This window comes from Carcharodon carcharias, chromosome 7 (assembly GCF_017639515.1).
Source record: "Carcharodon carcharias isolate sCarCar2 chromosome 7, sCarCar2.pri, whole genome shotgun sequence".
Classification (NCBI taxonomy): domain Eukaryota; kingdom Metazoa; phylum Chordata; class Chondrichthyes; order Lamniformes; family Lamnidae; genus Carcharodon; species Carcharodon carcharias.
Window position 1 is genome coordinate 19,727,083 of NC_054473.1, and position 23,649 is coordinate 19,750,731.

The following is a 23,649-nucleotide window of genomic DNA, read 5'->3' on the forward strand; positions in this document are numbered from 1 at the left end:
ACTTCTTGGGTTTGGCATGGGTTGCAGGATTACTGTGACCTCTTACCCTGTGCTTAAGCTGTATTTTTAGTGTCATCGCCATGTTAAGATTGTGTGTGTCTGTGTGTGTGCCAGCAACAAGAGTGGAGTTTAATGCTGCCTATGCCAGTTTAATCTGGTCAGTACCAATGTGGATGAAATCTTGTCCAAGAACTGTCACATGTGGACTGTGTGGTGCGATTGTGACTGGTGTGAAGCCCACGTTGTATTTACTATTCTTAAAACTGTCGGTACAAAAAGCTTTCTATTTTCTATTGATTTGAAAATGTTGCAGTAAAACTGCACTTGAGGTATGTGTTTGAGTACACATGTGAGTGCACATGCATGACAGTACAAGCAAATAGTATAACTGACTGTCCTGTGACCATGGATTTGTGCAGATGGATTTGTTAAGGGCAAATTGCGTTTAACCAACTTGCTTGAGTTTTTTTGATGAGGTAAAAGAGAGGGCTGATGAGGTAAGTGTTGTTGACGTGGTGTAAATGGATTTCCAAAACGCATTTGATAAAGTGCCGCATGATAGGCTTGTGAGCCAAGTTAGAGCTCATGATCAGAATCTTATGCTGCTCGCTAGAATCACACGCGTGCGGCCCAATGTCATCGCGCTTGCAAACAACATTACAGTTGGCAGGCACGCGCAAGAGTTGAAAGCGTGCCGCCAACAATTAAGCGGGCAATTAAGCCCACTGAGGAGCCACTTGTCAGCGATTTTACGTGGCCCATTATTTTCATGGTTGGCGAACAGCTAAACGGCCAGGCGACCTTCCTGTTTTCACTACAAACTACACCCAGGGTGGGATGAAATGTCTGGGATTAAATGAAATAAAAGGAGACATTTGAGGGATGATCTGCTAAGCAGCCTGCTGCCAGGTGCTTGCAGTATTGTCTCAGTTTGCAGTGGTTTATTGAGCTCATTTCATTTTTAAATTAATGTAGCCCCCTGAGGCACCTCCACAGCGTCTGTCAGCTTTCAAGGAGCCTACACCCTCCCTTCTTTTGGCGCCACCCCACCACCCCCCCCACTCTTCCCGCACCCCTTGGCAGCGCTGATTGGCCAGCCAGCATGAAATTGCGCTCACGGTCCGATCGCAGCCGGAAGTGCATTTCACGACTGCTTCCGCGCCGGCCAATCATGAGCGCCAAATGAACGTAAGATTCAGGCCCATGAGAAAGAAGGGACAGTAGCAACATGCATTCAAAATTGGCTGAGTGACAGAAAATAAAGAGTAGTGGTGAATGGTTGCTTTTCAGATTGGAGGAAGGTTTATAGTGGCATTTCCCGGGGGTTGGTGTTAGGACCCTTGCTCTTCCTGATATGTATTAATGACCTAGACCTTGGTGTACAGGGCACCATTTCAAAATTTGCAGATGATGCAAAACTTGGAAATATAGTGAACCATGAGGAGGATAATGTAGAACGTCAAAAAGATATAGACCGGGTGGTGGAATGGATGGACAAGTGGCAGATGAAATTTAATGCAGAGAAGTGTGAAACGACTTCATTTGGGTAGACAGAACTCAGAGAGACAATATAAAATAAAGGGAATAATTCTAAAGTGAGTGCAGGAGCAGAGGGACCTGGGTGTATATGTGCTTAAACCTTTGAAGGTGGCAGGACAGGTTGAGAGCATAATTAATAAAACATATGGCATCCTGGGCTTTATCAATAGGGACATAGAGTACAAAAGCAAGGAAATTGTATTAAAACTGTATAAAATAATCATTTGGCCTGAACTTGAGTGTTGTATCCAGTTCTGGGCACCACACTTTAAGAAGGATGTGAAAGCATTAGAGAGGGTGCAGGGAAGATTCATGAGAATGGCTTCAGGGATGAGGAACTTCAGTTATGCAGAAAGATTGGAGAAGTTGGGACTGTTCTCCTTGGAGAAGAAAAGGCAGAAAGGAGATTTGATAGAGGTATTCAAAACCAAGAGAGCTCTAGACAGAGTACATAGGGAGAAACTGTTTCCCATTGGTGGAAGGATCAAGGACCAGAGGGCACAGATTAAAAGTAATTGGCTAAAGAAGCAATAGTAACATGAGGAAAAACTTTTTCACACAGCTAGTAATAAGGATCTGGAATGCACTGCCTGAGAGTGTGATGAAGGCAGAATCAGTTGAAGTTTTCAAAAGAGATTTGGCTCATTATCTGAAAAAGGTATTCTAATTTGCATTTAGAATTTAACTACAATTTACTGTTAAATTAAGCTTTTTATGGCCTTATGGATAGACAAGCTCCCTATTGGAGAGGCCACTACAGTTAGTTAAATAGATAGCTAATTAGAACTGTAGTCAGCAGTGCTGACTCATCTCAGTAGAATTTCAGTTAGTATAAGTACAGGTGGTTTTGCAAAGCGCACAAAGTAAGAAAACATGAAGATAGCAGTTCATCACTGAGTGCAGCTCAAAACAGAGTATGAGCCTACAAACACACAAAGAAGGAGCAGGAGTAGGCCATTCAGCCCCTCAAACCTGCTACGCCATTTAATAAGACTATGGCTGATTTGATAGTAACCTGATATCTGCATCCCACCTACCCCCGATATCCTATCACCCCCTTGCTTAACAAGAATCTATCCACCTCTGCCTTAAAAATATTCAAAGACTCTGCTCCACCACCTTTTCAGGAAGAGAGTTCCAAAGACTCATGAATCTCTTGAGTGAAAAAATTCATCTCACCTCTGTATTAAATGGGCAATCCTCTATTTTTAAACAGTGACCCCTAGTTCTAGATTCTTCCACAAGAGGAAATACTCTCTCCGCATCCACCCTGTCAAGATCGCTCAGGATCTTATATGTTTCAATCAAGTCACCTCTTACTTGTCTAAACTCCAGCAGATACAAGCCTAGCCTGTCCAACCTTTCCTCATAAGACAACCCACCCATTTCAGGTATTAATCTGGTAAACCTCCTCGGAATTGTTTCCAACGCATTTACATCTTTCTCAAATAAGGTGACCAATAGTGTACACAGTACTCCAAAGGTGGTCTCAGTAGTGCCCTGTACAACTGAAGCATAACCTCCCTACTTATGTATTCAATTACCCTCACAATAAATGATATCATTCTATGAGCTTTCCTATTTAATTGCTGTACTTGCATATTAGCCTTTTGTGATTCATGCACGAAGACACCCAGATCCCTCGTATATTAGAGCTCTGCAATCTCTCACCATTTGGATAATATGCTTCTCTTTTATTCTTCCTGCCAACATGGACAATTTAACATTTTCCCACAATGCACTCCATCTGCCAGATCTTTGCCCACTCACTTAACCTATCTATATCTTTTTGTAGCCTCCTTATTTCCTCTTCACAACTTATTTTCCTACCTATCTTTGTGTCATCAGCAAATTTGGCAACCACACCTTCAATCCCTTTATCCAAGTCATTTATATAAATTGTAAACAGTTGAGGTCCCAGCACTGATCCCGGTGGCATGCCACTCGTTACATCTTGTGAACCTGAATAAGACCCATTTATGACTACTCTCTGCTTCCTGTTAGTTAACCAATCTTCTATCCATGCCAATATGTTACCGCCTATACCATGAGCTTTTATTTTCCACATTAGCTTTTGATGTCACACTTTATCAAATGTCTTCTGGAAATCTAAGTACTGTGCATCCACTGGTTCCCCTTTATCCACAGCATGTGTTACTTCCTTAAAGTACTCCAATAAGTTGGTTAAACATGATTTCCCTTGCTGACTTTGCCTGATGACCTTGACCTTGAACTTATCCAAGTGCCCTACTAGAACTTTAATAATAGCTTCTAACATTTTCCCTATTATAGATGTTAAGCTATCTGGCCTGTAGTTTCCCACTTTCTGTCTCCCTCCCTTTTTGAATATTGGAGTTACATTTGCTATCTTCCAATCTAATGGGACCTTCCCCGAATCTGGGGAGTTTTGGAAAATTAAAACCAATGCATCATCTATCTCACTAGACACTTCTTTTAAGACCCTGGGATGAAGTCTATCAGAACCTGTGCTCTTGTCAGCCTGCAGCTCCGACAATTTTTTCAGTACTATTTCTTTGATGACTTAATCTTCCTGACTTCCTTCCCCACTTCCATTTCCCGGTTTATAGCTGCTGCTGGGATGTTACTAATATCCTTTATAGTGAAAACTGATGCAAAATACCTGTCCAATTCATCTTCCATCCCCTTGTTTTCCATTATCAATTCTTCAGACTCACTTTCTATAGGACCAACGCTCACTTTGTTAACTCTTTTTTTTTTTAAATATTTATAAAAACTCTTACTATCTGTTTTTATGTTTCTGGCTAGCTTTCTGTCATACTCTAATTTTTCCCTCCTAATTAGTCTTTTAATCATTCTTTGCTGTTCCTTATATTCTGTCCAATCTTCTGTCTTACCACTTGTCTTTGCTTTTTCTTTAAGTTTGATACTAGCTTTAACCTTTCTAGTTAACTACGGGTAGTGTGTCCTTCCCTTGGACTTTTTCTTACTCATTGGAATGTATCTATTCTATACATTCTGAAATATCCCCTTAAATATTTACAACTGCATCTCTATTGACCTATCCCTTAACATAATTTGCCAATTCACTTTAGCCAGCTCAGCTTTCGTGCTCTCATAATTGACCTTATTTAAGTTTAAAAACGTAGTCTCAGACCCTCTCCCTCAAACTGAATGTAAAATTCAATCATATTATGATTGCTGCTACTTGTGGGTGCCTTCACTATGAGATCTTTAATTACTCTCATCTCATTACTTCAGAATTTGGTGGCTGAGGGAATTTTAAGGAGTAGTTTTAAGGGTTAATGCCTTTCTAAAATCTAGTCTAGTTTGCATTTAGCATTTAACTATAATTTACTGTTAAAGTTTCTTTCAGTCACAGTTAGGGATGAACAATCTCCCTACTGGAGAGGCAACTATAATTAGAGAGATAAAAGCAAAAAACTGCGGATGCTGGAAATCCAGAACAGAAACAAAAATACCTGGAAAAACTCAGCAGGTCTGGCAGTTCTGTTGAAGAGTCATGCGGACTCGAAACATTAACTGTGCTTCTCTCCACAGATGCTGCCAGACCTGCTGAGTTTTTCCAAGTATAATTAGAGAGATGCAGTGGCAGACTTTTAAGGGGATATTTCATAACTCTCAGCAAATATACATTCCATTAAGAAAGAAAGACTCTATGAGAAGGATGCACCATCCATGGCCAACCAAAGAAGTCAAGGATAGTATCAAATTGAAAGAAAAAGCCTACAATACTGCGAAGATCAGTGGTAGGTCAGAAAATTCAGCAGATTTTAGAAACCAGCAAAGAATGGCTAAAAAAGTAAGGAGGGAGAAATCCGAGTATGAGAGAAAGCTAGCTAGAAATAAAGAAACAGATAGTAAGAGTTTCTATAAGTATTAAAAAAGGGATAAAAGTAACTAAAGTGGGTGTTGGTTCCCTTGGAAGGTGAGATTGGAGAATTAATATTGGGAAATAAGGAAGTGGCAGAAGTGTTGAACAGATATTGTGTGTCTGTCTTCACTGTAGATGAAAGAAAAAACATCCTAAAAATACATGGAAAGCAAAAGGTGAAAGGATGGGAGGAACTTAAAACAATCACAATCATTAGGGCAAAGGTACTGGGAAAACTAGTAGAACTAAAGGCTGACAAGCCCCCATTGCCTGACGACTTTCCTCCTAGGGCCTTAAAGGAAGTGGCTGCAGAGATGGTAGATGCATTCTGATCTTCCAAAATTTCCCTGGATGCTGGAAAGGTTTCAGCAGATTGGAAAATTACAAATGTAATACCTCTATTCAAGAAAGGAGGGAGACAAAAAGCAGCAAACGTTTGGCCTCTTAGCTTAACATCTGTCAGGGGGAAAATGCTAGAATCTATTACTGAGGAGGTAATAGCAGGACATTTAGAAAATCATTATACAATCAGGCAGAGTCAATTGAGTTCAGAATTTTGCAAAAGGGAAATCATGTTCGACTAATTTATTAGAGTTATTTGAGGAAGTAACAAGAAAGTTGAGTTAAAGGGAACCTGTGGATATGCTGTACTTAGATTTTCAAAAGTCATTTGATAAGTTGCCATATCAAAGGTTACTACATAAGATAAGAGCTCAAAGTTTTTGAGGGGGGGGTAACATGTTGTGGATAGAGGATTGGCTCGCTCACAAGAAGCAGAGAATTGGGATAAGTAGATCATTTTCAGATGGCAAGCTGTAATGATTGGAGTGCCACAGGGATCTGATGCCTCAGCTATTTACATTCTGCATCAATGACTTGGCTGAAGGGACTGAATGTATGGTAGCTAAATTTGTTGATTATACAAGGATAGGTAGGAAAGTAAGTTGTGAGGAGGACATAAAGAGCCTACAAAGTGACTTGGATGGGTGAAGTGAGTGGGCAAAAAATTGGCAGATGGCGTATAATGTGGGAAAATGTGAACTTCGGCGAGAAGAATAAAAAAGCAGTATAATACTTAAATAAAGAGGGACTGAAGAACTCTACGGTACAGAGGGATCTGGGTGACTTATTACATGAATCACACTGTGTGCAGGTACAGCAAATGATTAGGAAGGCAAATGGAATGTTGGTGTTTATTGCAAGGGGAATGAAGTATAAAAGCTACAGCTGCATAGGGCTTTAGTGAGACTGCATCTGCAGTACTATGTACAGATTTGGTCTCCATACTAAGGAAAGGATATAATTGCATTGGAAGCAGTTTAGAGAAGGTTCACTTGACTGATTCCTGGGATGAAGGGGTTGTCATATGAGGATAGATTAAGCAGGTTGTGCCTATATGCATAGGAATTTAGAAGAATGAGAGGGGATCTTATTGAAACATATGAGATCCTGAGGGGGTTGACAGGGTGAATGCTGAGAAGGTATTTCCCCTTGTTGGGGAGTATAGAATATGGGAACACAGTTTAATAATTAGGGGTCATCCATTTAAGACGGAGATGAGGAGAATATTTTCTCTCAGAGGGTCAGTCTGTGGAATTCTCCTCTCCAGAAAGCAGTGGTGGCTGGGTCTTTGAATGTATCCAAGGGAGTTAGATAAGTATTTGATCAACAAGACAGTCATGGATTATGGGGGGCAGAGAGGAAAGTGGAGTTGAGGCTTCAATCAGATCAGCCATGAATGGCAGAGCAGGTTCAAGGGGCTGAATGGCCTATTCCTGCTGTTAATCCTTATGTTCTTATGTGTTCTTCTCTCTGTTTGTACTGCAGTCTGGTCCTCTGGAGCCCGTGGTTGCTTTCTGCTCTAGATAATTCTGTATTTCTTATTTCCTGCAACCTGTCTCTAACTCTTGATTTATCTCTTTTTAGCGGGTAATTTCACTAAATCTCTCCACCTCTCTATCACTCTTCCCTCCTTTCAAACAATCTTTAAAACTTACCTCTTTGACCAAACTTTTTGGTCATCTGGTGTAATATCTCATTATTTGCCTCGGCATCAATTTTTGCTTTACAACGGTCCTGTGAAGAACCTTGGAGTGTTTTATAATGTTAAAGGTGCTAAATAAATTCAAGTTGTTGTTGTTTTATGCTCTGGATGCATAAAATTGTAAGTGCATATTACCGAAGCTCCTGACACTGACAGAATTCAAAAGACTGCATGGCTGTTGAGCAGCTCACTTCAGTTTTCAACTTGGAAAGGAAACAGAGGCGTTTATCCAATAGTGAGGCTGGAGAAGCTGGATTGTTCTCCATAGAGCAGAGAAGATTAAGGGGAGAGTTTATAGAGATGTTCAAAGATATAAAGGGTTTTGTGGAGTGGATGGAGGAAATTATTTCCGCTGGCGGTGGGGTTAGTAACTAAACACAGATTTAAAATAGTTGGCAAAAGGCTGGGAGGAGATGTGGACGATATTTTTTATGCAGTGTGAAGCAGCTTCAATTGTAACTTCTTCCAAAAGGTACTGGGATATATACCTGAAATAGAAAACTTTTCAGCATTGTCTTGAAGGAGAAAGGGAGCTGATTTAATTGGAGAGCTCTTTCGAAGACTTGATGGGCTGAATGGCCTCTTTCTGTGCCTTGTCATTCTTTGATTCTTTAATTGAGAGGCTGCTGTTGGGCACAGTGTCCAATTAAGGGCAGTGGGCTGGTGCTCCATATTGTGGCCCAATCAGAGGGCTGGACCTCTGTAGCATTGGCAGCACCACCAAGCGAGCTGGCCATTGCTAAGGCTGCAAGGAGAATGAAAGGACACTTCCATTTTGAGGCTGTCTCAAACTGGAGGTAAGAAATTTGTTGCTGTGCTAGGACTAAGCAGGCAGGCCCTGGTGATCGGAGTGGGTAGCCCCTCCTCAAGTTAAACTGCCGCCAGTGATAAAATCTTCAGCTGCATGCTGGAACTCTCAAACTCTGGAACTCCTTCCCTGAATCTTTCCACCGCTCGCCATTTTCTAAGGCCTTCTTAACACGTAGTTCTACAAACATACAAATTAGGAGCAGGAGTGGGCCACTTGGCCCCTCGTGCCTGCTCCGCTATTCAGTAAGATCGTGGCTGACCTGATTGTAACCTCAACTCCACATTCCTACTTACTCCGATAACCTTTCACCCCCTTGCTTATCAAGAATCTATCTACCTCTGCCTTAAAAATATTCAAAGACTCTTCTCCCACTGCCTTTAGAGGAAGAGAGTTCCAAAGACTCTGAAAGAAAAAATTTCTCCTCATCTCTGTCCTAAATGGGCGACCCCTTATTTTTAAGTAGTGGCCCCAGTACAAGATTCTCCCACAAGAGGAAACACCCTCTCCACATCGACCTTGTCAAGACCCCTCAGAAATGTCTTCGACCACCTACCCTAATTTCCTTTCTATCCCTGCTTGTGTATAATCCTGACTGATAGGCACTGTGAGGTATTTTAATACACTATAGGTGCTATACAGATATAAATTTAGCTGAATATTCATGGGGCCTGATACATGCTGTTTCATCAGGGCCAGAAGATCAATGAACATTCAGATTTCAATGTATTTGCTCTTTAGGCCTTATATTAGCTAGTTCAGTTACTTTCTTTTTCTAGCCCTAAGCACTTTATAAAAACAATGGATATAGAACAAAGCACTTGGAAATCTGCTGAGGAATACTTAGTTAACAGTGATGAGCAGCGATCACTATGCAGTTCCCCATGAGATGCACTTAAATATTGTAGCCACAGTTGAAACTGATATATGACATTCAAGGAGTAAAGTAACTGAGTATTGTTAATTAACAATAGTTATGTGCATTCAGAAGCAGCACAACTTATATGTTTTTTTAAAAAACTGACAAAGACTAATAGCCTCGAGAACATACTTGTAATAAAAAGTGGGGCTGTTTTGGTGCTTAGTGGCACTAAAGTTTCTTAACATTTATATAATTTTACAGCAAATCTTCAGCAAATTTTATTTGCAAGGGTGGATTATGCAGGGCTCCCTGCTCTTGGGGAATGAATTATGCTTCCCTTAGCTTATAAATAACTTTGTGTATATACTGTTAAAAGCTAAACACTGTCTAAAAAGAATTGGAAGCATTGCAAATGTGGTGTTATTATAATTGAATATACTGTCTGCTTTACAGAGAATGCCGAATATCACTTATTAGCAGTGACAATCGTTCATTTTGGTTAAAAAATATAATTCATTTTAGCAACATTAAAAATAAACAAAATTCCATACCCTTGAAAGTGTTTACAAATTGTCACTTTTGCTGGTGAGAGATATTGCTGGTGGCTCTGCCTGATTATTTTACACAAAATATTCACCATCCATCTGGATCATGTACAGCCTAATAGTCCTGAGCTCAAGTATTTACATCTGCTGAGAGTGGACTGACAGATGAGAGCAAGGAAAAGGTTATAAGTATGCGGAACCAAATTTTATTTATTTTCTTTTTAGGTATGTTCAAATCTCCTTGATATCTGGTAGTCCCAAGTATAGGAGTATATGCTTATTTCAGCATCATTTAAAATACTAGTTGTTCTCTCTTGGCGTTCTGGGGTCTGGAGCAGTGCAACCAAAGGATACTTTGGAATATGAAGGGCGGACTCATCCCAGATATGCACTAAGTGCGGGAGCAGGCGTGAAAAAAGACGTTTTACCCGCTGACTGCAATGGTGGGTTTTCGTGCCATATTGTTCCCCTCCTCCGTTTATTAATTATGCAGTCACAAGAAACACGCCATCTCACTGACAGCCTTCCTCCAATTGGCCCGCCACGCCATTGCCTCACTGCTTCCTCACACTGGGCACCATATTTAAAATGCAGCCGCGTGCATACTTCTCAATGCCTTTAGCCCAGGACTGCTCCAGTGAATACATGGCCCCAAAAGCCAAGAAGACTGCAGCTCCCCCGATTCTGGGACACCTTCTGAACGCCGCGTTGTCTTCTATCCCTGCTCTGGCTGCAGGGGGCCCATCAGCCTCACCTCTCTGGCTTGGGAGGCAGTGGCAGAGGTGGTCAGTGCCAATGCTGCACACGGAGGTCGGCCATCCAGTGCCAAAAACTGATAAATGATTTCATCCGTACCGCCAGGGTAAGTCAATCATCCCATTAATCTTAACTCACCCACTCACACACATTCACTGGCATCTCACTCACTGCCAGCTCAAGGGACATTACCACTCACTCCTTCACACACACCCTCACGTCTCCATCTGGCCTCATCTCTTCTGAAGATAGCCTCTTCATCCCATCCATGGCTCCACTCAGCATACACGCATGCCTGGCATCCTTCTCATTTAGCCCAGCATGCGCCTTGCTCACACTCTCTCCATCTGTCTTTATGCAGCGGGAGAGGACCCAGACTGGGGGGTGGAGTGGCAGACACCAAGGTCCTCACTCCATTCGAGAGTCGTAGCATCCTCGCCTTTGAGGACCTCACCACTGTCATCCCCTTTGACGTCCTCCTCATCGGAGGAGGCATGCAGCTCCTCCATCTCCTCCTCAGCCAGGTCTTCCCCTCGTTGCAGCGCCAGGTTGTGTAGTGCGCAGCAGGCTACGATAATGTGCAGCACCTTCTGGGGACTGTATTGCAGTATTCCATTGGACCTGTTGAGGGACCAGAATCTCAATTTCAAGGTGCCTACCATTTGCTCCACCAAAGCCTGGTTTGCCGCATGAGCCTTGTTATACTGTCGATCTGCTGCAGTCTGAGGCTGCCACACAGGCATCATCGGCCACGTCCTCTTTGGGTAGCCCTTGTCCTCGAGGAGCTAACCCTGCAGCCTCTGTAGACCCTGGAAGATGTCAAGGATCTAAGACCTACTAAGGATGTAGGAGTCATGGATGCTCCCTGGGAATTGTGCGCAGACCTGTAGGATGTGTTTGTTGTGGTCACACATCAGCTGAACATTTAGCGAGCGGAAGCCTTTGCGGTAGACGCAGTTGACTGCTTGTTGTCACGGAGATCTAAGCGCCAGGTGAGTGTAGTTGATGGTACCCTGCCCCTGTGGGAAACCCGAGATCTGCGCAAGTCCCAGTGCCCTTGCTTTCTGGTGATCCTAGTCGAAGTTCTGTGCCTTCACGAAGATGGCGTCCGTGACCTCCTGGATGCACTTGTGTGTGGAGTCTTGCAATATCTTGCACAGGTCGCCTGTGGAGCCCTGGAAGGTGCCACTGGCATAAAATTTGAATGCCACAGTCACTTTCACGGCCACTGGTGGTGGATGCCCTCCGTGTTCCCATGGCACTAAATCCTGTAGCAGGTGGCGTATGTGTCCCTAGACATGCGCAGTCTTCGGCGACACTGATTCTCAGTCATCTGCAGGAATGACAAGCTCTATCTATAGACCCTGGGTCTAGTGAAGCAGCTGCGAGCGACGGCTCTTTGTGCCTCTTCAGCTGCGTGTAAAGCAGGCCCTGCCACCCCTTCAACTTGAGGGTGGTGCTCCTCCCTTTGCCGAGCCGGGCGCCTCCTTCACTCTCTTCTTTTCTTCTCTGCTCCCTGTAAGCCATGAGGCATACCGCTAAATTATTAAAAATTTATTCACGGGATGTGGGCTTCGCTGGCTGGGCCAGCATTTATTGCCCATCCCTAGTTGCCCTTGAGAAGGTGGTGGTGAGCTGCCTTCTTGAACCGTTGCAGTCCCTGTGGTGTAGGTACACCCACAGTGCTGTTAGGAAGGGAATTCCAGGATTTGACCCAGCGACAGTGAAGGAACGGCGATATATTTCCAAGTCAGGATGATGAGTGACTTGGAGGGGAACTTCCAGGTGGTGGTGTTCCCATCTATCTGCTGTCTTTGTCCTTCTAGGTGGTAGTAGTCGTGAGTTTGGAAGGCGCTGTCTAAGGGGACTTGGTGAATTGCAGCAGTGCATCTTGTAGATGGGACACACTGCTGCTACTGTGCTTCAGGGGTTGGAGGGAGTGAATGTTTGTGGATGTGGTGCCAACCAAGTAGACTGCTTTATCCTGGAAGGTGTCCAGCTTTTTGATTGTTGTTGGAACTGCACTCATCCAGGCAAGTGGGGAGTATTCCATCACATTCCTGACTTGTGCCTTATAGATGGTGTACGGGCTTTGGGGAGTCAAGAGGCGAGTTACTAGTCGCACGATTCCTAGCCTCTGACCTGCTGTTGTAGCCACAGCATTTATATGACTAGTCCAGTTCAGTTTATGGTCAATGGTAATTCCCAGAATGTTGATAGTGGGGGGATTCAGTGATGATAAAGCCATTGAACATCAAGGAACATCTTGTTGGAGATGGTCATTGCCTGACACTTGTGTGGTGCGAATGTTATTTGTCACTTGTCAGCCTAAGCCTGGATATTGTTCAGGTCTTGCTGCATTTGGACATGGACTGCTTCAATATCTGAGGAATCCCGAATGGTGCTGAACATTGTGCAATCATCAGCAAATATCCCCACTTCTGATCTTATAATGCAAGGAAAGTCATTGATGAAGCAGCTGAAGATGATTAGGCTTAGGACACCAGCCTGAGGAACTCCTGCAGTGATGTCCGGAGCTGAGATGACTGACCTCCAACATCTTCCTTTGTGCTATGTATAACTCCAACCAGTGGAGAGATCCCCCCTGATTCCCATTGACTCCAGTTTTGCTAAGGCTCCTTGATGCCACACTCGGTCAAATGCTGCCTTGGTGTTAAGGGCAGTCACTCTCACCTCACCTCGGGAGTTCAGCTCTTTTGTCCATGTTTGAACCAAGGCTGTAATGAGGTCAGGAGCTGGGTGGCCCTGGCGGAACCCAAACTGGGCATCAGTGAACAGGTTATTGCTTAGCAAGTGCCGCTTGATAGCATTGTTGATGACCCCTTCCTTTACTTTACTGATGATCGAGGGTAGACTGATGGGGCGGTAATAGGCCGGGTTGAGTTTGTCCTGCTTTTTGTGTACAGGACATACCTGGACAATTTTCCACATAGTCGGGTAGATGCCAGGCTCAATGATCCCAATGTCCTCCTCCTGCAGGATCAAAGAGAGAGACACATGGGTTAGTATGTGTGTCATAAGAACCTCTCTTGGTTAAGTCTGAAGGCCCCTTCACGCATACAGGAGAGGGCTAGCCACCACTTGGATGGCCAGTGTATTGTGTGCTCATTAACTGTCCAAAACTCCACACTCGTCTGCCCCACTCCACTTGACTGATTGGTGGCAGCTTCGGGCACTGGACTGCATTCTGTGCTCTCAGCTCAGGTACAGGCATTCCCCGAACCCAAACTGCAAGGCTGCATTGTTAGCTTGAACCATGATGGATATTGGTCCACACCTTAATAAAGACATTGTAAGGGGCTGTGAGTGCTTCCACCAGTGACTGCACCATAGCCACCTTTCACAAGAGATTCTACAACTTGCCTAGTTGGCCAATTGCTCTGCTGCCCCCTAAAACGCACATTAATTTGCAGTCTGCGCCTGAGGGCCAAAAAGTTCTGGAGCATTTGGTGGCACTTTCATGCTTTTGCGTTGCTTGAGTGGGCGGAAAAGCTTCAGAGGTCCCACTCCAAGCACGTCAATGGAGCTGCAGCTGAACAGCCTCAGCTGCCGAAGAATGCTCACTTTTGACAAGCTTTTCCAAATGTGTGGCCCCTTCCCTCCCCACCACCGCCCCCCCAACCCATCACCCTCCCCCGACATGTGATTGTGCACTTCCTTCCGTCTGTACTGCCTTGCCCCCGATCCTCACCCGCACTGGAGCCCTTGGCCCGGCATCGCACTGGAAGACAGCCAGGAGAAGGCAACTTGCCTGTGACCGACCACCACCACCACCACCACCACCACCACCCCCCCCCCCCCCACAACCGACCCTGAATGTCGGGTGCCGCTTCCTTGATGCCCCTCGGGCGATGCTCGCGAGCTCTGCGCACTCACCTCCGAGTTCTCCTCGAAATTCAGGTTGCCAGGTGCACACCTTTTAAAGACAGTTGTCTAGCACGCCGTTCTGAAGTCACACCGAAGTGGACAGTAAATTTGACATAGGCAGATGTTTCCGGCAAGCAGGGCTTATAATGAGATGCTAAAGTATTAAAATGAGGTTCCCAACATGCGGCGGCGGGAAATGCGGCCTGCTATTGATGGGTGGAGTGGACAGTCACAAACTGGCTTCATTTCGGCATAAAACCTTCTCGCCGTGTTGTCCACTCATGCCACCATGACACCCGCTGCCAACAGGACTGGATGATTCCACCCTCAGGCTGTTTTTGTTTATAGGGCTTTTATCCGATATTCACTCAAGGAGCTTGGGTAGTTGCTGCCATGTTCAGCAGCGTTTCCCCCAACAAACTCACAAGGTCTGGTACCCTGGGAACTTCAAGGGAACAAAGGGCGAAAAATGAACTAGAAGGTTGTTGTAGGCAGCTACCAGGAACTCAAGACCATGGTGCAAGTAACTGGCACTCTCCCCATAACTCTGAAAAGATTGATAGTAAGGATGGCATTTTATTCATTTTCGCGGCCCAAAGGCTGATTTGCAGTGTAATTTTATATCAAAAAATTCATAAAACTCATATACTGACTCAAGTTAATCAAGTTAAAACCATGGAAACGTGTCAATCATGTAATAACAATAATGGATGAAGAAATTCAGCAGCTAATAGGGAAGTGGTGGACAGGATATTAAAAAAGGAAGATTGAATTAAAATTATATTAAAATTGCAAACCAATACACCATTCCAACATCACAGGCACTGAAAGACATACAGGCTGGAATTTTACAGTCCCATCCCCTTTGGGACTGGGCTGTAAAATGCAGCGAGCCATTCTGAACTCCACTGATGTTAACGGGGATGTGAAATCCCACTGCTGTAAAATTCCACCCATGGATTTCATAAGTACTATATCGAGGACCTGAACCACGTTATGAATACTGCTGTATCAGTACATTTGATAAGTCTGATGTGTTAAATATATTATTAAGTCTGCTGTGTAAGTCCACGTTTTTATGTCTTGTAAATTGCAGATGCTATTTGTACGAGCCTTAACATTTTGAAGGATATACCGTTAGGCGCGACTTTTATGCGAAATCTAACAGATTTTACATTAAGTTTTTAATGTACTCACATCCGTCCTAAGACATAACTTCCCATCCTCAGCTAACTACTAGCTACAATAGAGTTTCAGCTTTGATAGCAAACCTCTCACCCATGCTTCACTACCCTACACATTCCTTGAGAAGCAGGTCACATAGCTAGCCAGCGATAACTCCCCCATTTTTCTAAGTGGAAGGGTGGTAGGATCATAACTGTATTAAACTCAACAAAATAAAGTGATTTGGTCAACTTCCTGGCAGCAGAATCAGAAGATTAGTAATTACCTGTAACCAACATTACCAAATTGATAGTGATGGCACTTTTAAATGCTTCGTAGTGAAAAAAGTATATAAGACAGGATAGAATAATTTGATGGAATGACAGTGATGACCTTTTGTGAATTGCTTTCTCAGCCTCTGGAATCTTTTCCTAGGAAATGTTACCATCTGAAACGTAGCGCATGTGTCATCATAGTATTTGACAAAAATATTGGATGTTTTTTTGGAGTGGCGATTTCCTTCTTAACTAAAGTTGTAGAAGTTCTCATGATGATGACAGTTCTTTGAGATATCAATGTAAATTAAGCTTCCACAGGGCTTGAACTTCAGTCTGATGGTAATTGATATTTGGACTGTAACTGATAGAAGACATGGGGCTGCAATAAGACATTGGTCCACCAATATTAAAAGTGCATTAATGATACTGTGAAGATTCTGATGGTAGTATCTTCAACTTCTTCCAAATAAGTGTCAGATCCAGTTAAACACAGATCAATATGTTTAATAATAAATGGCAACTGAGCTTCAAGTCAATGACAAACATGAATTAATCCATAGTCATGATCACCACCACTTTCACACACAATCATTTGAGGCTTCCCCTTCCTCATCTCCAGAGGTGAGAGGAGCTACATCTCCACCTTCCCATAGGCCAGCCCCATAGGATCATTACAATAAGTAGATTACTATTAGTTGTGACACAAGGGGCTAGATTTAACCCCACCCTGACCCCCGCAGCCCCCACCCCCACACTGGGGTGTGTTTTCGGTGAAGGAGGGGGGAGGGTGATGACAGCAGGAGGAGCATGTAAAATACGAGGGCAGATCCCCGACCCGGCCCCCATAAAACAGCAGGTGGGAAGACGCCAACACCGGCATCCACCCACCACTTTTAAAAAGATTATTAAAAGGCCATTGAGCTTGTTAACAAGCCAATTGACCTGAAAAATGTGCTGTCCATGCCATAATACAGTTGGCGTGGGACGTTGGACAGGAGTCAAAAGGCTGTTTTTTAGTCTACTTCCTTGAAAAGGCAGGAAGGAAGGGGGCACATTGTTCGGAGGGTGCCTTGTGCACATTGGGAGCACACCCCACCGCCCCCCCCCCCAACAAGATGTTACTCCCTCTTTATTCCTCCCAGCCTGGCCTTCAAAATTTGGCCCCCACACCTCTCACCCTCACCCCCTTCCCCAGGCTCCTTGTCCAAAACCCCAGACTTACCTGGGTCCAGACGCCATGGCTGTCTTCATCTCGGGGACACCTTGCAATCCCAGCAGCACCCGCTACAGAGCTGCTGGCCAATCAGATTGGCCAAGGGCTCTCGAGAGCTGGACGTCTTTCAGCTGAGGCATGGAAGTCCGACGCTCACCTCCTTAAGGCCAACCGAAGCTCGTTATGGCTGTGGGGCTGCCTTGTTGAACGTTGGTCCCTTCCTGGTTTGGGGGAGATGGAATCGGGTGAGGCGGGGGGAGGTGGGTGTGGGTGAACAGTATGGCCGCCGCTACAAAATTCAGCCCGAGATGTAAAACTGTTACAACATGCTTCTTGTGGCAGAGAATCTATTTCATCACCTGTGTATTTGTGTTGGAATATGTTTATGCGTCTTTTTGAGTTGCCACATTTCACAGTGGTCCACAGGTAAATGGAATTTACTGTAACCAACAGGCCAGTTGTGAATAGCAAGTATTGCTTCATTCAAATATTTTTTAAACTTCTTTATGTAAGCAGCTTTAATATTTGGTTTGTAATGGTGTCAGTGTGTATACACAGCAAACTTCCTTTTCTGAATGTCTCTCCTACAGTACCAGCATTGGAGTACCTAACCTACCGCCCGGGAACTTGACAGGATTGGGCGCAAGCTGGTTCATATTACCCCTTGATTTTAGTCTCCATTTAAGTTTTTAAAAATTATTTCATGGGACGTGAGCATCACTGGCAAGGCATTGCCCATCCCTAATTGCCCTTGAGAAGGTGCTGGTGAGCTGCCTTCATGAACTGCTGCAGTCCATCTGTTGTAGGTATACCCATAATGCTTTTGGGAAAGGATTTCCAAGATTTTGACCCAGACCAGTTAACAGGGAGTAACATTGGCTGAGGTATGAAACATAATTCCACCTGATCCAGTGGTTTCCCTACCTGGGCAAGTTAGATTAAAACTCACCCTACCTAAGATGCCATATGCGGCTTGATATCATACAATGTTCACAGAGACAAAGGGGGGATTTCTCCTAGCCCCTTGGAGGTGCACTGGGGGCGGAGGGGGTGGTAATATTTTTTAAAAGTACATTGGGCATGCTTCCGAATGTTTTCCCACTGCTGGTCGCTTTTCCAGGAATGAGCCATGTGCCGGGAAGGCAACCCTCAGTAACGATAGAAAACCAGTCAAGACCATTAGAGCGCCAATTAACTGGCATGTTCCTAGAACAATGACAGTTTGCCAGGGGCGCATGAGATCCCTGCTGTGTCTGCAGCTCATCTTCTCACAGGAGGCAAGAGCACAGCAAGCAGTCAGAGCTTCATGGAATGCTTATGCAGAGTTATTTTTAACTGAAAATATAGGTTTCATTCAGCACATCTGCAAGCAAATGCTTTCAAGTGGAAGCATTTCCCTTGCAGAGAGATCCACCTGATATTCTTAGCATTAGGATTTGTCTGCTGGCTCCGGCATTAGTAGCACGCCTCCATCTTGTGGCGCCCTATCCCTCTTGGCTTACCTGAGCAGCATGCACCATTCTTTGTGGGCCTCCCGACCTGCCTTCCCTTCAGCCACTCTGATTGGACCTCCTACTTCTGGTGCCTACCCACCATCCCTGATTGGACGGTACTCCCGGAGGTGGCTTCTTAATTGACCGTCTCGGGGAAGATGGCACCCGGTATGCCGCTGCTCTTCCAGGTTCCCAACCCAGAATTCATCGCAGCGGCATGATCAGCATGCTAGTGGCAAAATTCAGCCCAAAAACCTCACAGCCAAGCGTTGGCACTCAATGACATGACATGACGTAAGCCAAGATTTTCGTTGTAGTGAATTTACAATCTCAATTGTGAGGCATAAAGCACTGAGGCACAAATCCAACCAAGCTGGAAAGCTGTAGCGGTGAGTGTCAGGGTAAATCCTAGCAGCTGGCTACAGAGCATTGTTGGCATAGATTAGGTAGACCTGTTTTCCTAACTGGGAAAGCACTTTAGGAATGAAAATACAAGAAGAAAACAAACAAATCCCCCTTTCAAATAGTGGACCCCATATATGTGCAAAGCCACCTTGATACGTGTGCGGTTCACCATAAAGTAGCTAACATTCTAATAGTTTGCTTTATTATCAGTAATATTGTTACGATATTGAGTTAAACGTTCAACCAATTAATCGGAAGTTTCCACCTCTTTTGTACCTCAGGCACAGCCATTACATTGGAAGAGAAGCAAATGAGCAGATTATTGCTGCATCGCATCCACTTATAGATTGACCCAGTTTCCCAGGCACGCAGATGTGAGAACTCAGCCTGGTGACATGTCAGATGCTGTATTTGAAACAGAGACAAGTTGAGGGGGCGTGAGGAGTTGGCACTGGCTGGGTTGAGAACCCAAAGGACTAAATGGAACAAGGAGGGAATGGGCATAAATTAAGTTTTCATTTAAAGATGAAAAGAATGACACAATTCAATATATAGTGCATTAGGTAGGATTGCAAAGTCTTTCAGCTTTTGAAGAATAAGGCATTGTATTAACTATGTGGGATGGTCTGAATTCCGATTGTACAAGAAGCATAGGGGCATGGTATGCAGCAACCCTGGTATCTGAATCTACTATTCAGAGACTTTATGGTGTATTCCTGTGCGGGATGCATCTTTTGCTGTAACAGTGAAAGAAACGTGAATGATGTATATTGGAAATTTGATGAAACTTGACCCTTTTACAGATCTAGTGTATATTGGATTCCTGTCCTATGCCCCCAGTCCTATCTCTCCTTTAGTATAACAAGGATTAGAGGGGACATTCGGGAAACCAAATTTCCTGGTTTGATCCATAATTTCTTTGTGGGTTGGCACATGCTCCTTTTCCCTCTTACACAGGGTTTTGCTCTGACTCTTCTCTTTGGTGCTTCCTACATCCTGCATATCTGCAATATCAAACTGATCTGCAGGTGATGAGCCTTTAATAGTGAAGATGATGTAACTTTTGGGGGCTTTACAGATTAATTTTACAATAGTGGCAACTCCATTTTTGTTTAACAGGATTCAGAATAGGATACAGTTACAAAAAGTACAATCAGAATGTACCATTAATGGGAGGTGGTGGCGTGGTGGTATTATCACTGGACTAGTAATCCAGGGACACAGGGTAATGCTGTGGGACTCAGGTTTGAATCCCACCATTTTGGAATTTAAATTCAGTAAAAATCTGGAATTGAAAGTCTAATGTTGAGCATGAGACCATTGTCAATTGTTGTAAAAACCCAACTGATTCACTAATGCCCTTTAGGAATGGAAATCTGCCATCCTTACCTGGTCTAGCCTACATGTGACTCCAGACCCACAGCAATGTGGTTGACTCATAAATGCCCTCTGAAATGGCTGAGCAAGCCACTCAGTTGTATCAAACCATCATGACGTCTATAAGGAATGAAATCTGACAGATCACCTGGCATCGACTTAGGCACTGGAAACGACAACAGCAATACCAGCCCTGTTGGCCCTGCAAAGTCTTCCTTACTAACATCTGGGGGCTTGTGCCAAGATACTCACAGAATCATATCTTAGACATAATGTCCCAGACATTACTATCACCATCCCTGCGTATGTCCCGTCCCTCCACAGGACAGACCCAGCAGAGGCGGCAGCACAGTGGTGTATAGTTGGGACAGAGTTGCCCTGGAAGTTCTCAACATCGACTTCAGACCCCATGAAGCCTCGTGGCATCAGGTCAAACATGGGCAAGGAAACCTCCTGCTGATTCAGCTGATGAGTCAGAGCTCCTCCATGATGAACATCACTTGGAGGAAGCACTGAGGATGTCAAGGGTGCAGAATGTACTTTGGGTGGGGGACTTCAATGTCCATCACCGAGAGTGACTCAGTAGCACCACTACTGACCAAGCTGACCAAGTCCTAAAGGACATAGCTGCTAGATTGGGTCTGTGGCAGGAACCAACAAGAGGGAAGAACATACTTGACCTCATCCTCATCAATCTGCCTGTCACAGATGCATCTGTCCTTAACCACTGCACAGTCCTTGGGGAGACAAAGTCGTGTCTTCACATTGAGGACACCTTGCATCATGTTGTGTGGCATTATCACTGTGCTAAATGGAATAGATATTGAACAGATCTAGCAACTCAAGACTGGACATACGTGAGGCACTGTGGCCATCAGCAGCAGCAGAGTTGTACTCAATCACAGTTTTTAACATCATGGCCCAGCATATTCCCCACTCTACCATTACCACCAAGCCAGGGGATCAATGAAGAGTCCAGGAGGTCATGCCAGGAGTAGCACCAGGCATACCTAAAAATGAGCTGTCAACCTGGTGAAGCTACAACTCAGGACTACCTGCGTGCCAAACAGCATAATCAGCAAACGATAGACAGAGCTAAGCGATCGCACAACCAATGGATCAGATCTAAGCTCTGCAGTCCTGTCACATCCATTCATGAATGGTGGTGGCCATTTAAGCAACTCACTGGAGGAGGAAGCTCCCCAAATATCCCCATCCTCAATGATGGAGTAGCCCAGCACATCAGTGCAAAAGATAGGGCTGAAGCATTTGCAACAATTTTAAGCCAGAAGTGCCGAGTGGTTGATCCATCTTGGCCTCCTCTGGAGGTCCCCAGCATCACAGATGCCAGTCTTCAGCTAATTCGATTCACTCCACGTGATATCACGAAATGACTGAACAAACTGGATACTGCAAAGGCTTTAGACCTGACAACTTTCTGACAATAATACTGAAAACTTGTGCTCCAGTGCTCGCTACGCCCCTAGCCAAGCTGTTCCAGTACAGCTATAACACTGGCATCTACCCAGCAATGTGGAAAATTGCCCAGGTATATCCTGTACACAAAAAGTAGGACAAATCCAACCCAGCCAATCATCGCCCATCAGCCTACTCTCGATAATCAATAAAGTGATGGAAGGGGTCATCAACAGTGCTATCAAGCAGCACTTTCTTAGAAATAACCTGCTCACTGACGCTCAGTTTGGATTGTGCCAGGTTCACTCAGCTTCTGACCTCATTACAGCCTTGGTTCAAACATAGACAAAAGAGCTGAGCTCCCGAGGTGAGATGAGAGTGACTGCCCTTGACATTAAGGCAGCATTTGACCGATTCTGGCTTCAGGGAGCCCTTGCAAACTGGAGTCAATGGGAATCAGGTGGAAAATTCTCTGATGATTGGAGTCATACCTAGCACAAAGGAAGACGGTTGTGGCTGTTGGAGGTCAATCATCTCAGTTCCATGATACAGCAGCAGGAGTTCCTCAGGGTAGTGTCCTCAGCCTGACTATCTTCTTCAGCTGCTTCATCAATGACCTTCCTTCCATCACAAGGTCAGAAGCAGAGATGTTCGCTGATGATTGCACAATGTTCAGCACCATTCACGACTCCTCAGTTACTGAAGCAGTCCATGTCCACATGCAGCAAGACCTGGACAATATCCAGGCTTGGGGTGACAAATGGCAATTAACATTCGCGCCACACTCTTGCCAGGCAATGACCATCTCCAAGAGAGAATCTAACATTGCCCCATGATATCCAATGGCACTACCATTGCTGAATCCCCCACTATCAACATCCTGGGGAGTTACCATTGACCAGAAACTTAACTAGACTAGCCACATAAATACTGTGGCTCCAAGAGCTGGTCAAAGGCTAGGAATCCTGCAGTGAGTAACTCACCTCCGGACTCCCCAAAGCCTGTCCATCCTCTACAAGGCACAAGTCATGAGTGTAATGGAATACTCCCCACTTGCCTGGATGAGTACAGCTCCTACAACACTCAAGAAGCTACCATTCAGGACAAAGCAGCCCATTTGATTGGCAGCCTACACAAACACTCACTCCCTCCACCACTGATGCACAGTTGCAACTGTGTGTACCATCTACAAGATGCATTGCAGGAATTCATCAAGGCTCCTTCGGCAGCACCTTCCAAACCCACGAACACTACCATCTAGAAGGACAAGGGCAGCAGACAGATGGGAACAGCACCACCTGGAAGTTCCCCTCCAAGCCACTCACCATCCTGACTTGGAAATATATCACCGTTCCTTCACTGTCGCTGGGGTAAAATCCTGGAACTCCCTACCTATTTGCACTGTGGGTGTACCTACACCACATGGACTGCAGAGGTTCAAGAAGGCACCTCACCACCAACTTCTCAAGGCAATTAGGGATGGGCAATAAATGCTGGCCTAGCCAGCGACACCCACATCCCATGAATGAATAAAAAAAATGAGAATTTACCAACGTTTGACCTCAGTTGTGCTGTTTGAATCTTATACAATATATATAGATATCATTCAAATGGTCAACTTTGTCAGATGTCGTCTTTTTTAACTCTTTAGGCCCTTCACGGGTCAGGGAGTGTGTGATAATCTAATTGTCTAACAGGATAATTCTGATTCACAAGCATCACTTTGTTAGTACAATGTTCAATTAAGTAATGCAATGCACTGCAGCATGTACACTTTCGAATGACTGCCCTTATGGTGTGGGTGTCACTGCCAAGACTGGTGTTTATTGCTCACCCTTAATTGCCATTTAATGACTTGCTGGGGCATTTCAAAGCACAGTTAAAAATCAACCATGTTGTGCGGGACCGGAGTCACATATAGGCCAGTAAAGGCAGAAAGTTAGTGAAGCAACGACAAGCTGATAGCTCCATGGTTACTTGTAGTCTA

General features: G+C 44.5%; 1 protein-coding gene across 2 annotated transcripts in view; it reads left to right on the forward strand.

Annotated features, from left to right (window-relative positions):
- Positions 1 to 23,649, forward strand: part of LOC121279971 (sodium-coupled neutral amino acid transporter 3-like) — a 148,350-nt gene that overhangs the window by 659 nt on the left and 124,042 nt on the right. The window lies entirely within an intron of this gene.